The sequence below is a fragment of the Aotus nancymaae genome, unplaced genomic scaffold (assembly GCF_030222135.1).
Source record: "Aotus nancymaae isolate 86718 unplaced genomic scaffold, 86718_ANA_hifiasm-v0.15.2.pri h1tg000002l, whole genome shotgun sequence".
NCBI lineage: Eukaryota > Metazoa > Chordata > Mammalia > Primates > Aotidae > Aotus > Aotus nancymaae.
The window spans coordinates 26,018,370-26,035,954 of NW_026988413.1; the positions used below are offsets into that span (position 1 = coordinate 26,018,370).

A 17,585-nucleotide genomic window follows, 5' to 3' on the forward strand; every position below is an offset into this window, starting at 1 on the left:
TTCTCTGGAAGCATTCCATGTTAAACCAGACTTCCAGGTGCCCAGAATCAGATGGACTCAGGGTCTGAGGTGAGTCAAAGTGAGATGCGACAGTATTCTAATACAACTGGATTTATTGGAGAGGAAAGAAAAGTAAGACCTTGAAGAAAATGTATATGTAACTTTACCTGAAAGCAGAGAAATAAAACAGAAGAAATTGGTGAGTAGGGAATGAAAAGATAAAAATGGAACATTGTAAGTTTTTAAATGTCCTAAAACTTTTAAAAGACGTATTAACTATGTCAAGACTAGTCAATAGCACAGGGTTCTTTGTTTGAAAATAATAAATTAATGCATTTTCCTTTTTGTTTCTGGTGACTACTTCGCAATATAGCCAGATGCTATTTTTTGACTGGTGTCAAATGCCTTTCCAAAGTTACGCCCAGAATTCATGCAGTGCTTACATTTTTAGATTGCTTTATGATCATTACCTTGTTTAAATCAAGTTTCTGGAAGGCACACATGACGCTTATTACTAGGCATGCTTTATGGATTAGGAAGCAAATCATTTGTATAGTGCAGATCATGAAGCTGGGCCGAGACAATGAGACTTCTTTGATTTTCACACTACCAGTTTTAGTTTTATCTTGAAATTCTCTATTGTCTCACTGCTTTTATAAAAGAATTGAACCGTAAAATCTTAGAGTTGATTTGGCACGTGCGTAATTGATTTGAGACTATGTTTCATGGACACAGCTTTAGATTTCGAAAAGAACTACATGTGATTTGCTACCCAGATCTGTGCTCATTTCTTGACTTCAATACGTATCTGTGACATAATCTTTGTAACTAAATCTGTGAGACTGTTGTGAATGCTTCAGACTTGACAGTGGGGTTGGCAGTCTCTGTATCAAGATGCTGGGACCACCTCTGAATCGGTGAATCAGGAAGCTGCTGTGTGATCCCCTCCCCAGGCTTTCCTGGAGTTTGTCTCTGCCGCTTCCTCAAGCCCTTTAAAAAGGCTCCTGTGCTTTAGAGAGTTAAGATGTTAATGACAGTTCTTTTTTCTTGTATTTAGTAAGACTAGTGCTTAAGTGGCAGCGTCTGCCTTTGCCTTCTCCCATCTCTTTATGCTCCTTTCTTCCAACTTCTCACCTTTCTGTTTCTCACACAGCCAGGCGTCCAGCATCCCGTGCTGACTTGCGGTTGGCCAAAACCCCCCTCGTAGATTTCCTTTACGTTTTCCTCTTCCTCTTTTTCGTGCTGGAAGTTCTCTTTCTGGGCTGTGGCTGATTTTACCTACTTTGGTGGAAAAAGTATTGAGGTAGTGTTAGACACTGTGCTGCACCTCTGGGTGTGTCCAATCTTTTGGCTTCCCTGGACCACATTGGAAGAATTGTCTTGGGCCACACATAAAATACACGAACACTAATGATAGCTGCTGAGCTAAAAAAGAAAAAATTGCTGCCGGGTGCGGTGGCTCACGCCTGTAATCCCAACACTGGGAGTCCAAGGCAGGTGGATCATGAGGTCAGGAGATTGAGACCATCCTGGCTAACACGGTGAAATCCCGTCTCTACTAAAAAAATACAAAAAAATTAGCTGGGCGTGGTGGTGCACGCCTGTAGTCCCAGCTACGTGAGAGACTGAGGCAAGAGAATCACTTGAACCTGGGAGACGGAGGTTGCAGTCAGACGAGCTTGTGCCACTGCACTCCAGCCTAGGGACAGAGCCAGACTCTGTCTCAAAAAAAGAAAAAAGAAAGAAAAAAGAAAAAAAACCTCATACTGGTTTAAGAAAGTTGATGAATTTGTGTTGAACCACACTCAAAGCCGTCCTGGGTCGCATCTCGGACGGCTTGCTTACAATATTTCCACTGGATTTCTGGTTCCAACTAGCTATGGAACCCTGCGTGAGTATTTGATTCTCTCTGCTCATCTGAAATGAGAGGTTGAATGGAAAAAGGTCTTTCCGGCCATGAAATGCTGTGATTGAGAGTATTCATACAGTGGTATAGTTGTAGACTGTCACAGGAACACTTCAGCATGTTGAAAGGTACCCAGTATTCAAGACTGGTCTCAGTGTAGGGGTGATGCCTTTGAGTCCCCAGGTAAAAAGATCTTGGACTCCTTAAATTAGACTGCCTGCTGTGTGGCTGGCCCTCTTCTCCTTCAGGAGTTAGGTATGGGTCATGAGGGCACCATTCTTTTTATCGTGCTATCTACATTAGAAGACCCAAATACTGAACCTGGATTCCACTTTAGAAAAGCTGCTGACAAAGGTGTGAAATACTCCGATGCTTTTCATCTCCATGAAGGAGGCAGTGGCCTTCTAAAGACATTCTTTTGGTGATGGTATTTAAACCACTAGGGGAGTTTCTGGGAACCTGCTTCATACCTCTGTTAATTCTTATACAGCTCATAAAAAATGCCACTTCAGGTCTTGGTTTTGCAAAATTGTGCGTGGCCTGTGACCATAAGTGCTAGCGTCCTATTTCTAGGGGCATTTTTGTTAGTACTGAATCTTTTTGTTACGTTTGCCAGTTACTTATCTGTTCATTGTCAAGGCCACTGACAGTTGTTTTGCTGTCTGCTTTTGTGTTGATGTATCATGCATTCATTGCACATATTGTTTATTTTTTAAAATCTGTGTTTATCTTTTTTATGTTTCCAGAGAGATTAGTTACTGCTAAGCTAAGAACATGTATTTAATCACCTTTGTCCTTAGTGTCATTCATGTTCCTTTAGTGACTCCTATTTTTTAGCTTTTTAGAATTGTATAATACCTACTTTTCTTGGGCTCAGTTCCAAAATAATTTGTGGTGACCCTTGTAATTTAGCATGTATTGCCTGAAAATTCAGGTTTTTTAATAACAAATGAAAGGGTTTTTTTAATGCCGTTTATAGCCTTTCTTTGGATTTTATCTTTGAAATCTGTAGTTTTATGCCTCTTTGCTTACAAAAAGTTAATTCTGCTTACACGTCTTTTATTTTTATGGAAAAAGATATAAAATCCCCCATTGCTCCCCCTTTTAAGGGATTCTAAGTTGAGATTCTTTCTGCTATTAATTTAATTCTTCTGAAAAAGAAACAGGAGTTTGTTCTTTGCCATATATCTTTGTTACTACCTGACAAGTAGTTTGGAACAAGGACTTTATAGGCTTAATTAGTACCCTGTTCAGTCACTTCATATCATCTGCAGAATGTTTTTGAGATACACGTTTTTTAAAAATAAGATACTATTTGGAATTCTAAACAACAGAAATATCCAAACAACAGAACTGCTCTAAAGTTCTTTTTTGTTTTGTTTTGTTTTTTTTTTTTGAGATGGATGGAGGTTCCCTTAGTCGCCCAGGCTAGAGTGCAATGGTGCGATCTCAGCTCACTGCAACCTCTGCCTCCCGGGTTCAAGTGATTCTCCTGCCTTAACCCCCTGAGTGGCTGAGATTACAGGCACCGCGCCACCACACCCAGCTAATTTTTAGTAGAGACAGGATTTCACCATGTTGGTCAGGCTAGTCTCAAACTCCTGACCTCGTGATCCTCCTGCTTTGGCCTCCCAAAGTGCTGGGATTACAGGCGTGAGCCACCGTGCCTGACCTACTCTAAAGTTTTAAAAGGGATCATCCATATGAGAAATCATGCCTTGCAATGACTGTAGAGCATTTGCTCTTGTGTGGGAAACAGTGGCGGCACATCCTGGGCTCATTCTGTGTCTCAGTGGTCCAGCCCCTTACCCCAAAAAGCTGTCCTGCGTTGTGGAGGGAAACCCCTGTGGCTCCCAAGCGTCCGCTGGCGATGGATGCCTTCTGACTGCATTTATTGTTGTTTTAAAGCACTGAACTGTAATTGCATAATGCCCATCTTCCTAAAATGTGTTTTTTGATTATCGTGCTCTTTTGGAGTAAGAGCTGTAAGCTCTGGTAAGATGACTCCTCAAGAACATGTTGGGTCTTGGACATTGTAAGTCAGTCATCAGGGGCAGCAGTCCCCAATCTTTTGGCACCAAGGGCTGGTTTGTGGAAGACAGTTTTTGCATGGATGTGGGTGGGCAGGGTGGTTTCAGGATGATTCAAGCACAGTACATTTGTTGTGCACTTTATTTGTATTATTACATTGTCATATACAATGAAATAATTGTACAACTCACAATAATGTAGAATCAGTGGGAGCCCTGAGCTTGTTTTCCTGCGACTAGATGGTCCCATCTGGGAATGATGAGAGACAGTGACAGGTCATCAGGCGTTAGATTCTCATAAGGAGCCTGCAGCCTAGACTCCTCGCGTGGCAGTTCACAATAGGGTTGGTGCTCCTGCGAGAATCTAATGCTGCTGCTGATGTGACAGAGGCGGAGCTCAGGCGGTATCGCGAGTGATGGGGTATGGCTGTAAATATGGGTGTAGCTTTGCTCACGAATCCACTGCACACCTCCTGCTGTGCGGCCAGGTTCCTAACAGGCCACAGACCAGTACCAGTCTATAACCCGGGGCTTGGGGGACCCCCACCCCGCCACCCGATCTGGAGCATTCTGGACTGTGGACTCTGTTTCTTTTCATGCATTGGAATCATCCTCATCCTCAACAAGGAGCCTAGGAGCAGGCACAAGGAAACACGTCACCTCTGGGTAAACTTTCTGTCCAAAATTAAACAAAACAAACAAAAAACCCTGAGTACGTCTGGAATGTATCTGAGTGTTTTGTGGACGCAGGCCCGCCCTGGCCCTGGCATATCAGCAAGCCAGTTTTGGGCCATTCTTTTCCTCCCTGTTTACTGTCTTTTTTTTCCTGTGTTCTTCACTCACTCAGTTTCCCTCCTTTTTTGTCTTTTTTGGTTCTTTTGTGTTTTTTCTCTTCTTTTTCCTTTTACCTTCTTCCATTCCTTATATGGATAGCCTGCTAAACATCCTACACTTACCGTAGGCTTTGTTTTTTTTTTAGGCTAATGGCAGTCCAGAACTAAAGACAAATTTTACTCTGATATTATAGTCTGTAAAATCGCATCCTGGTACATACTGTTTCTTCTTCTTTTTTTTTTTTTTTCTTTGAAATGGAGTTTTGCTGCTGTTGCCCAGGCTGGAGGGCAATGGCACGATCTTGGCTCACTGCAACTTCCGCCTCCTGAATTCAAGCTGTTCTTCTGTTTCAGCCTCCTGAGTAGCTGTGCGCCCACCACCATGCCCAGCTGATTTTTTGTATTTTTAATAGAGACAGTGTTTCATCATCTTGGCCAGGCTGGTCTCAAACTCCTGACTTCAGGTGGTCCACCTGTCTCGGCCTCCCAAAGTACTGGGTTTATAGGTGAGAACCACTGCGCCCAGCTCAGAGTTTCACTCTTGTTGCCTAGGTTGGAATGCAGTGGGATGATCTTGGTTCACTGCAACCTCCGCCTCCTGGGTTCAAGCAGTCCTCCTGCCTCAGCCTCCCAAGTAGCTAGTATTACAGGCATGCACCACCACACTTGGCTAATTTTATAATTTTGGTAGAGATGGGGTTTTACCATGTTGGCCAGGCTGATCTCGAACTCCTGACCTCAGGTGATCCACCCACCTCTGCCTCCCAAAGTGCTGGGATGACAGGCATGAGCCACTGTGCCCGGATGGTGCAAATTATTTCTGAAGAGTTTAATATGTTTATGCAGCATATTTCAGGTTGAATGGAAAAGGTATGTGAAATGTATCACTTCCCAATCTTTTTTGGATATTTAAATAGGCATTCAAATAAATTTCAGATTGAAGTTTAAATTTTCAGATTTAAATAGGCATTCAAATAGATTTCAGATTGGAGTCGAGACTTCAAATTTAAATAGGCACTCAAATAGGTTTCAGATTGAAGTTTAAAGAACAGTCTGCCTGAATTTTGACAATAAATAAATATGTAGAATTTCAAGATCCTTTCTATAGATGGAAATTTTTGGTAAACAAAGATAGAGTTTGTGTTAAAGTAATATTTTAAAATTTCTTAAACTATAAACGAGTTTAGTATTACATACCAAGTTACAATTACAATGTGGCAGAGTCAAATTTGTGTGAAATAGCAACTGTGACCTGTGCCACTCTCAAGGATCACAGTATATTGTAGCTGGAAGGGCCTTCAGAGCTCATTGAATTTAATCTTCTCATTTTATAAATGAGACAATTTACTGAAACTTTCACACCTGGTTCACAGCATAGCTGACCACAATTAGGTCTTCCACCTCACTGTCCTCTGTGCTTTGTGGGCAGAAAGAAAAGGTTAGGAAATTTAGACATGAAGTGGACAGAATAACATGAGAAGACCACTGTATTTAAGTTTTCAGGCAAGCTTTGACTTTAATTTCTGAGTTAGGAGATGTTGGACTAGATGTGTTTAACCTCTTTGGATCTTAGTTTTCTGGAGGTTGTAATTTTAGGTCCTTTTGAAGTCCATGACATCATCAAGTGAAAAAATGAAATAAGTTTCAATTCTTCCTGTTGTAGGTTTATGCAATTTCAGTTTAAGTAGGTATCATCCCTATTTTTTTAGTAGCATTCCTATTTTTTCTTGTTAGTGAGTTAACTTTTTCAACGCTTGTTGTTGTTAGACACAGGTTGTCTGAGTCACCGTGCTAGGTGCCTCTGTATTCAGGTGTCTCTAGCATTGTCTTGATTAAGTGAAGTTAACATCCTTTAAAAGGCAGGTCTTCCCTAGTTTCAAACTGCTGGAAGGGTACTGTGCGGGAGTAATCCATGGATGCCTTCTTCAGAGGTACTGTTTTCAAGTGGTTTATACTGTTCTTACAGTCTTAAAGAGTAGTCTTATCATATAAGTAAAATTTAAGAGAATTTTGCTACTCCAACTTCTAGAGTTGCTTTATTTGTGGTTGTGGAACAGGTTTTTCCATTCTTAGTAGGATAATCTGGCATTGTTTGTGGCAGAGAGAAGACAGTTGTAACAATGTGGAAGGATAGGAAAGATGAGTGTAAAGTACTCAAGAAAAGCCGACAAGACTGGAGGTGTTTTCTAACAAGACTCTCACAGTGAGCTTTGAGACCTTTCCCCATTGTTTAGCAGTAGTTCCCACGTCCTTCTTTAATTGTTTTTAAAAAGCCCATTCTAGGCCGGGTGCAGTGGCTCACGCCTGTAATCCCAGCACTTTGGGAGGTTGAGGCAGGAAGATTGCTTGAGTCCAGGAGTTTGAGACAAGCCTGAGCAACATAGTGAGACTTTGTCTTTACCCAGGTGTGGTGGCGTGTGCCTGTGCCCAGATACTCAGGAGGTTGAGGCAGGAGGATTGCTTGGGCTTTGGAGGTCGGGGCTGCAGTGAGCTGTGATCATGCTACTGCACTCTAGTCTGGGTGACAGAGTGAGACCTTGTCTCAAAACAACAAAAAAACCATTCTTTCAATGAACACCTTTTGAATACCTCTTATGTGAATAGTATGAGTTAGGTGCCGTGGGAATTATAAAAGAATTGTTCATCTAGGGCTTTTTGCTGTAGGTGCTTACTCTCTAGCTGGGTTCCCAATACGTAGGCCATGAAATGGTGAGGTGCAGTAAGTGTCTGAGTACCTGCAGAGAATGCTCAGGGTGAAAAGGGAGAAGGGACAAAGCAGTAGGGGAGGAGGACCCCAGGAATCTGAGCAGTTTGGAGGACAGGTAGTTAAGAATAGCTAAAAAGGGCCGGGTGTGGTGGCTCATGCCTATAATCCCAGCACTTTGGGAGGCAGGGCGGGTGGATTGCCTGAGCTCAGGAGTTCCTGACCAGCCTGGGCAACATGGTGAAACCCGTCTTTACGAAAAAAATACAAAATATTAGCCAGGCGTGGCAGTGTGCGCCTGTAGTCCCAGCTACTCAGGAGGCTGAGGCAAGAGAATTGCTTGAACCCGGGAGGTGGAGGTTGCAGTGAGCTATCGCGCCACTGTATTCCAACCTGGACAACAGAGCAAGGCTCTATCTCAAAAAAAAAAAAAAAAAAAAAAAAAGCTAAAAAGAACTCATTTAATTTTCTTTTGGGAGAATGCAAGGGAAGTGGTTGGGCTAGGTTAGGACACAGGCTTGGGAGCTGGGAAAGAACCACTCACTGTATGTTTTAAGGTGGTATAAATCAAAAAGTGACAAAGGCAGATCTCAATCAATTTAGAGGTTTATTTTGCTAAGGTTGAGGACACACCCCCGAAAAAGAAACCTAAGTCACAGTAGGATCTGTGTCTTGTGCTTTTTCCGAAGAGGATTTTGGGAACTTCAATATTTAAAGTGGAAAGAGAAAGCAGGAGGGGAAGAAAAAAAAAGGAGAATGAGTAGGCAGTGAGCAAGTGGTCACATTCTTGGGCGGCTCTGATGACAGCTGCTCTGCGAATCTGCATTTTTACATGTGAAAAGAAAGGAGTGGGGGAAAAAGTTATGCATTCGTCTTGTGCTCAGTAAATCTACATTTTGCCTAAGATAAAGTAAGCAAGTGAAATTACAGCTGTTTGGGAACAAAAATACGGCAGTTTTTTCGTGATTCAGTTTCCAGGCTTAACTTTCCCTCTGGCATAGTGAGTTTGGGGACCTGAGATTTTATTTTTCTTTCACAGTGGCAAATGAGAGAGACACTGCACCCCCCGCACTGGGAAATAATACAGGCTTTTTGTCCCAGCTTTTATAATATTTTGAAAATTTCATACTTAAAAACACGGTACTGTGAGCACCTGTATACCCTCCATCTGTATTCACCAGTTAACATTTTGCTGTACTTGCTGGCATGTTCCAAGTGTGTGTTTATTTTGAACCATATGTGGTAAGTATGCATAGTTGTATTATTTTGCCTAATCAGTTTAATGTAAGTTGCAAACATATTTCACAAGTAAATACATGCTAAGGAGGACTGTTTTCTATATATACCTGCAAAACAGTTATCATACCCACAAAGTCTAGAATTAATGTGATAACCTGGCTTAATATATAAAAAATATTTAAACAAGAGGGAATGTTTATTATTTTTTTTAAATCAGACTTGTCTGGGACCACATGTATTGAATAAATTGGTGTGGTAAGGCTAGAACCACAGAAACGGGTTTATGCATATTTGAAGGGTCGTATGTAGCCATAAAATAGAAGAAGCTCATTGTATTCTGATCTGCTATATAATAAAATCCTGAGTAAGAACAAGGCATAGAAGAATGTAAAAAAGAGAATTTTTAAACATTTGCATATATATAGATGCAGTATCTCTGGAAGGATAGAAAAAGAACCATAATATTCCATGCCTTTGAGATAAGGCATTAGGTAGCTGGGGGACAGGTGGACTTTTCTCTGAATACTCCTTTTTACCTTTTATATTCTGTTTTGCTCTTTGAACTGTGTGACTATGTTATTCAAAAATACACGATAAAGCAGCACACATAGGCTTCTATTGTTACCATTATTAGCTCTGTACCGTGTAGGAGCATACTTCTCTCTACAGCCTAAAGAGATTTGAAGAATGAGACGTGAAGCACAGGCAATGGAGAAAAAAATTGATAATCATTTTGGTTTTGAAGGGCGTTTTAGTCCATTAGAGCTGTTGTAACAAACTGTGGTAGACTGGTTGGTTTATAAACAACAGAGATTTATTTCTCACAGCTCTGGAGGCTGGAAGATCCAAGACGAAGGTGCTGGCAGATTCAGTATCTGGTGAGAGTCAGCTTGCTGGCGCCTTCTCCCTGGGTCTTCACATGGTGGAGAGAAGAAGCAAGCTCTCTGGACCCGTTATGAGGACACCAGTCTCATTCATGAGGTCTCTATCCTCATGACCTCATCTAACCCCAATTTACCTCCCAAAGACCCCTGTCTCCTAATCTTATCATTAGGGAGTAGTAGGGTTTCAATATGCAAATTCTGGGGAGACACAAGCCTTCAGTCCATGATAAAGGGAAATTGGCTATTTGTGTTACTCAATGGATGGACTGAGATGCTCATGGTGTAAGAAAGTATTTTGTCGGGAGCTGCTAGTAGGGGGAATAGGGGCTTGATGGGAATCTGATATCCAGGAAATAAGGTAATTTCACAAGGGAAAGCACAAAAGAAGGTGTAGTAGATATTTGTTTATTCCTCTTGGAGAAAGGGATAATTTTATCCTCCTCTAAGAATGTGAAACAAGAAAAGAATTTTGTAGTTTGTTTTAGTAGAAAAGTACAGAAGTTGATGACAGGGATTTGGAGTTTGCCTCGCTGATGTATTCATGTTGTTATTATTATTATTATTGAGACAGAGTCTTGCTCTGTCACCAGGCGCCAGGCTGGAGTGCAGTGGCGCGATCTCAGCCCACTGCAGCCTCTACCTCCGAGGTTCAAGTGATTCTTGTGCCTCAGTCTTCAGAGTAGCTAGGATTAAAGCCATGAACCACCTCACCCAGCTAATTTTTATATTTTTATTATAGTAGAGATGGAGTTTCACCAAGTTGGCCAGGCTGGTCTTGAACTCTTGACCTCAAATGATCTGCCCGCCTCCACCTCCCAAAGTTCTGGGATTATAGGAGTGAGCCACTGCGTCCAGCCTATTAATACTATTTTTCAGGCTAAAAGGTGGTGTGTTAAAAAAGCTACTAAGAGAAAATGAACATTTAGAAATAATGTCTGCCTATTTTTTCAATTAAAAATTATAATGTTTCTAATGCCTAATAATTATTTTTTAAAAGACAGGGTCTTAGATTTTACTGACGATTATATGAAGGTTAAAAGAAAACGTTATTGAGTAGATGCTAGAAATCTGTTATTAGTAAGTTATGTCTATTTGATAGCAGTTTGATTATTTTGTGTGATAATTTTTATATAATTATATGATGAACTTATAGTTACCCTTTAAAATTACTCTTTCTTGGGGTTTTCAGGTGTTGCATGAAAGGTTGACATTAATTTCAGAGTTAACTCAGCCATAGTTTGTTTTCTATTTTGTTAATGATTAACACGAAGTTATCGATTGGTACTTAGAGCCTCTTCCCTTGAAGGCCAGTGTTTAATTACTGAGTGTTGAATTGCTCGCAGTGTCCATTAGGCATCTTGTGGTTAATGGAGACAGATGGTCTGCCCTTGTTAGATGCTTCTGGAAAGTTAACATTTCAGCAGTGGTGGTTACATTGCTGTCAGGCAGGACTTCAGGAAGAGAGGAACTCTGCCCTGTTTGATCAGGAGTCCCAGGTGTGACTTGGCAGGTGAAGAAATTTGATTTTATCAACTCATTTAGGGTGGATGGAGATGTGAGACTGAATAAAGCTATCCAAGCCAAGCAAGCTTACATGAGATTGAATTCTCCAGTGTATTAATGGGCAGTGGGAGATGGGCTGTGGCCAGCTGTAGACTTATTTAAAGGATGAATCTTGGATCAGAACTTTTGTTGGTGAGCATAGAAATAAGATGGGAAAGAGCTAGATATTTTCAGGTTCTTTGTCTATCAAGCCAGGAGGATTTGATAGAGAACTCTTTTCCTTCCAGGGCTATCCTGCCTAAAAAAAGGAGCTCAGCCTGGGTTTGGTGGCTCACGCCTGTAATCCCAGCACTTTGGGAGGTTGAGGCAGGAGGATTGCTTGAGCCCAGGAGTTCGAGACTAGCCTGGGCAACATAGCAAGACCCTGTCTTTACAAAATTAAAAAACTTGTCAGGCAGAGTGGTGCACATCTGCAGTCCTAGCTCCTCGGGAGGCTGAAGTGGGAGGATTGCTTGAACCTTGGAGGCTGAGGCTGCAGTGAGCCGTAATTGTGCCATTGCATCCCAGTCTAGGTGACGGAATGATCCCCTGTCCCCCCCAAAAAAAGTTACACATTTTTGAACAATATGTTTGGTTTCACCTGTTTATCTTCCTGTAGCAGAATCATACTGGATGTATTCTTCTGTACCTCTTATTTATATTCAACATTAGGATTTTGATCTTTTAACAGTGCTGATGCATGTAGCTGTAGGTGATCAGTTTTCATTGCTGTTTAGCTTTCCATTGTATGAATATGCCATAGTTTATTTCTCCATTCTGCTGTCGGCTGATGTTTGGGTTTCATGATTTTTGCATTGTGAACGGTGCTGCGAACACTTGTAAATTTGTTTCTTGGAGAATATGTGCCGTCTCTACAGATTGTATTCTCTCTTTATTGTATTTATTACATAAAGAGATAGAAACAATCTCATCTGTTCCTGTATTTACTCAAACAGCTGGTGTTAACATGAGAACATTAATATGGAATTAAGGTCATTTATGAATGTTGTTAAGTGAATTTAGTTGATTTCAAGTTCTGTCTCTAATAAAAGCAACGTTTTTTGTAAATGACTATTCTGCATTTGAAAAATATTGAAAAACAGTAGAAGATAGTAACCTCCCGTAATATCACCACTTTATTTGGTAATTATAAAATTATGTTGTAAAAATTTTGTTTTACTAGTTAGTCCTATCTGCCTCTCCCAAATCACACCCCAACCCCTTTACTTAGGAATAGTTTATCACCATTACCAATACATATGATTTCACCTTTGCTTTGTGCTTAGAAAAGTCATCTCTATACATTTGCATATATTATTAAAGATATATATGTTTGTATACATCTTTTTTAAAGAATAGCATGTAAATGCAATTTAACTTTTTTCCCCTTCTTGTTGAATTTTTTTTTTTCCAAAGTTGGGATATTGGCCAGGCACAGTGGCTCACACCTATAATCCCAGCACTTTGGGAGGCCGAGGTGGACAGATTGCTGGAGCTCAGGAGTTCCAGACCAGCCTGGGCAACATGGTGAAACCCCATCTCTATAAAAATTAGGTGGGCGTGTTGTTGCACACCTATAATCCCAGCTACTCAAGAGGCTGAGACAGGAGAATCGCTTGAACCCAGGAGGTGGAGGTTGCCGTGAGCTGAGATTGTACTACTGCACTTCAACCTGGGTGACAGAGCAAGACTCTAGCTTAAAAAATAAATAGGCCAGATGCGGTGGCTCATGCCTGTAATCCCAGCACTTTGGGAGGCTGAGGTGGGCGGATCACCTGAGGTCAGGAGTTTGTAACTAGCCTGGCCAACATGTTGATACGCTGTCTCTACTAAAAATCCAAAAATTAGCTGGGCTTGGTGGCATGCGCCTGTAATCCCAGCTACTGGGGAGGCTGAAGCAGGAGAATCGCTTGAACCTGGGAGGCGGAGATTGCAGTGAGCCAAGATCACACCACTGCCCTCCAGCCTGGGCAACAAGAGCGAAACTCCGTCTCTAAATAAATAAATAAAAATAAATTGGAATATTAACACTGATACCATAATGTCATCTAACTGTAGAACTTATTCAGATTCTGTCAGTTATCCCCAAAATTATCCTTATGGTAAGAAATTCCCAGATCATATGTTACATTTAGTTAGTGTGGAACAGCTTCTCAGTCTTTCTGTTTGACATTTTTGGAGAGTACTAGGCAGTATTATATAGTGTCTTTTAACAGTGGTTTGTTTGTTGTTTCCTCATGCCTGTATTCAGGTTTTGCACTTTTCCACAGAAATGCTACATGAGAGACACTGTGTTCTTCTCAGTGCATCATATACAGAGGCACGTGACGTCTGTCACACCACTGGTGATAGATCCCTTGGCTAAAGTCAGGTTTCTGTCAGATTTTGCAGTTTCTCCAGTTTTTCTCAGGAAAGTTTTCTTTCCCTTTTTTCCAGTAACAATTGTCTTGTGGAATGATATTTTTAGATTTTGTTAATGTCCTGTTACTCCTCACACATTGAACCCTAGGCTTTTAAAATCTGTTGATGCTTGTGTGAGTCATTTATTCTTATGATGGTTGCCTAATGGCGATGTTTAGAAGTCCATCATTTCCTCTTCATTTATTTACAGTTGGCTTTCTTCCCCCCAAAAGAGCCCTCTCTTGGCTCTCGTTTATTTATTTATTTCAGTGCATATTCATGGATTCTTACGTTAGTCTTAGTTTATTATTGTTATGTTTTGATGCTCAAATTATCTAAGATTCGGCCAGTAGGAGTTTCTTCAAGCTGCCTCCTGTGTCTTTTGACACATCTCCATTGTTCTTTGAACATATTCTTTCTTTCTTGTGCATCCAGAACGATCCTCACTGTGTAACTTCTCTGCCTGAGCTCTAAAATCAGCCGGTTCTCCGAGAAACTCTGTATGAGAGTATCTGTTTCTCCATAGCCTGGACTAGAGTGAATCTTTTTGTTTAATTTTTGCCAATCCAGTAGTTGGGAAATAGAATCTCAGTGTAATTTAAATTTGAATCTCTTTCTTCCACTGTGAGTGGAATCGAACATCTTTTAATATGTCTAGGGGGTATATATGTGTGTGTGTCTGTGTATATGAGTGCATGTGAATATATATGTGTGTATGTATTTTCTCATGTCCATTACCCATTTTTCTGTTTTTGTCTTTAAGAATTCTTTATGGTTCATGGTTATTACTCCTTTATCTGTGATATGATACAAACTATTTTATCTATTGCCTTTTGTTTACAATGGAGTATTTTTGGCCATCCAGAAATTTTTAAAAAGTTATGTAGTCAAATGACCAGTCTTTCAGTCTTCCCAATTTTGAGTTGTACTTAGCAAACCTTTTCCTACATCAAGATTAGATAATTCACCTTTTTTTCCCCTTTGAGTGGTAGTATGGCTTCATTGCTTTACAGTTAGATCCCTGATAATTTGGAGTTTGGCATATGGTATGAGGTTTTCCAGATAAGGTTTTCCAGTGGCTAGCCAATTGTTTTAACATTCTACTAGTCCATTTCACGCTGCTATGAAAACATACCCTTGACTGGGCAATTTATAAAGAAAAGATGTTTAATTGACTCACAGTTGAGCATGGCTGGGGAGGCCTCAGAAAACTTACAATCATGGCAGCAGGGGAAGCAAACATGTCCTTCATCACACGAATGGCATTGTGGAGAAGTGCAGAACAAAAGGGAGAAAAGCCCCTTATAAAACCATCAGATCTTATGAGAACTCACTATCACAAGAACAGTATGGGGGTAACCACCCCCATGACTAAATTACTTCCCACCAGGTCCCTTCCATGCATGACAGGTAGGAATTATGGGAAATAGGAGATTTGAGTGGAGACATAGCCAAACAATATCAAACATCATTTATTAAATAGTTTCTGCCTTGGTGATTTTAGATGCCACCTTTATCATATACAGTACTAAAACTCCATCTGCACTTGATTCTGTTCCTGAACTTTCTGTATTACTCTGTTGGTTTGTCTGTTCATGTGTCTGAAGACACTTTTCATCATGGAGGCTTTAGATATAATTTAATGTCAGGAAGGACTCGTCCTTCCCTCTAGTGTGTTAGTGTTTTCCTGCTGTTCCTACACATTTATTTAGTATGAGGCTCAGTAACAATTGTATATCTCCATAAAAAAACTTGATATATTTATGAAGATTACATTAAATTTATAAATTAACTTACAGTGAACTGACATTTTTATGTTAACTTGTTCTGTCCAAATATAAGAGGTGTTTGTTAAACTGTTTGTGTCTTTTTAGAAATACTTTAAAGTTTTCCTCAGATGTGTTTTATACATTTCTTTTAAAATTTATTCTTAAGTACTCAATTTTCTTTGTGCAGCTCGCTTTGTTTCCACTTAATATATCACATAGAGCTGAACAGGTCAGTATATGTTGATCTATATTTCATTTTAAAAAATGATCCATGGTAAGTTATGTCTGTGTATTCCATTAGTAAGGGGGAATGAAAGCAGCAGAAGTTATAATTTCTATCTTAAATAACTAAAACGTAGTTTTGGAAGTCAGATATGTTTATGTACATTAAAAAATATTTTTCATTGGGAGGTCGAGGCAGGCAGATCACGAGGTCAAGAGATCGAGACCATCCTGGCCAACATAGTGAAACCCCATCTCTACTAAAATGTAAAAATTAGCTGGGCATGGTGGCGCGCGTCTGTAGTCCCAGCTACTTGGGAGGCTGAGGCAGGAGAATTGCTTGAACCGGGAGGCGGAGGTTGCAGTGAGCCGAGATTGCCACTGCACTCCAGCCTGGCGCCTGGCGACAGAGCGAGACTCTGTCTCAAAAAATATATATATATTTAAAATCCTGTATAAGTAGACGTTAAATTGAGCCTAGAAGAAGTGTTGAATTTAGTTTAGTGGAGAGGACCAAAAAGGACATTTCATGTGACAATGGCATTGGCTAAAATAGAGGCAGAGTTTCACCATGTTGTGTGAGGTCAGTGAAATAACAGGCCCACGCAGTGTTTCTGTTTCTGTACTCGAAGTAAGGGCAGTTATTGGACAGCCTTGAGTGACCAAAGGAAGCATTTGGATTTGTCACACTGGCAGCAGAGGCCTTCTGAACTATGAATCTATTGCAGTGTAACAAATTATCCCCAAATGTAGTGGCTTAAAACATCAATCAACATTTATTATCTCTAACAAACTTTGTATGTCAGAGATTTGGGATCAGATTAACAGAGATTGGGGATCAGATTAACAGTGGTTCAGGCTTGGGGTCTCTTGTAATGAAGTCAAGATGTTAGTCAGGGCTGGGCGTGGAGGCTTATGTCTCTAGTCCCAGCACTGTGGGAGGCTGAGGCAGGAGGATTGCTTGAGCTTAGGATTTTGAGACTAGCCTGGGCAACATAGCAGAACCCTATCTCTATGAAAAAATAATACTTGTAATCCCAGCACTTTGGGAGGCTGAGGCAGGCAGATCACAAGGTCAGGAGTTTGAGACCAGCCTGGCCAATATGATGAAACCCTGTCTGTACTAAAAATACAAAAGTAAGCCAGGCGTGGTGGCATGTGCCTGTAGTCTCAGCTACTCTGGAGACTGTGACAGGAGAATCGCTTGAACTCGGGAGGTGGAGGTTGCAGTGAGTCAAGATCACGCCACTTTGCTCCAGCCTGGGTGACAGACCCTCCATCTCGAAAAATAATAGTAATAATAATAATAATTTTTAAATAGATATTAGCCAGTCTTCAGTCGTCTTAAGGCTTTACTAGGGCTGGAGGATCCTCTTCCAACATGGTGCACTCCCTTGGCTGGCAAGTCGGTGCTGGTTGTTGGTGAGAGGCCTCAGTTCCTTCCCAACTCTTCACAGGGTTGAGTGTCCTTATGACATGGCAGCTGCACTTCCCAGATCGAGCAATTCAAGAAAACAAGACAGAAGCCTGAATGCCCTTTTTGATCTTGCCTTGGAAATCATCCACCATCGCTCTCATCATGTTCTGTTCCTTAGACACAGGCCAATAAATTTCACCCACATTCAAGGGGAGGGGAGCTAGGTTTCGCCTTTTAAAAAGAGTGTCAGAGAACCTGGGAACAGATTTTACAACCACTACACTATCCTAAAAAGGAGTGATGGTATAATTTTGAAAAGGAGAAAAAGTCTTGGATCCAGAGAAAGATTAATCTGGTAGTAATGTCAAAGATGAATGGAAGAAAGGGAGAAACAGGAGGTAGATCATAGTGACGTGATCTAGCAGTCAAGTGATGGATTGAGTTAGGGGCAGTGAGAGGGCAGAGATAGGACACATGGAAAGGATGCAGCAGAATGCCTTCCCTGTGATGGTTAAGTTTTAAAGGACTGAGTATATAGAGAAAATCGGAGCAATGACTTTGGGGAAAGCCGTGGTTTGGGATACAATTAGAGAGGGGAGTTGGATCTGTAGCATTAGAGAGAAAGAAGAGCCAGTTGGC

At 40.9% G+C, this 17,585-nt stretch overlaps 1 long non-coding RNA gene across 2 annotated transcripts in view; it reads left to right on the top strand.

Moving 5' to 3' along the window:
• LOC105732014 (uncharacterized) overlaps positions 1 to 17,585 on the top strand; it is a 239,360-nt gene that overhangs the window by 9,709 nt on the left and 212,066 nt on the right. The window lies entirely within an intron of this gene.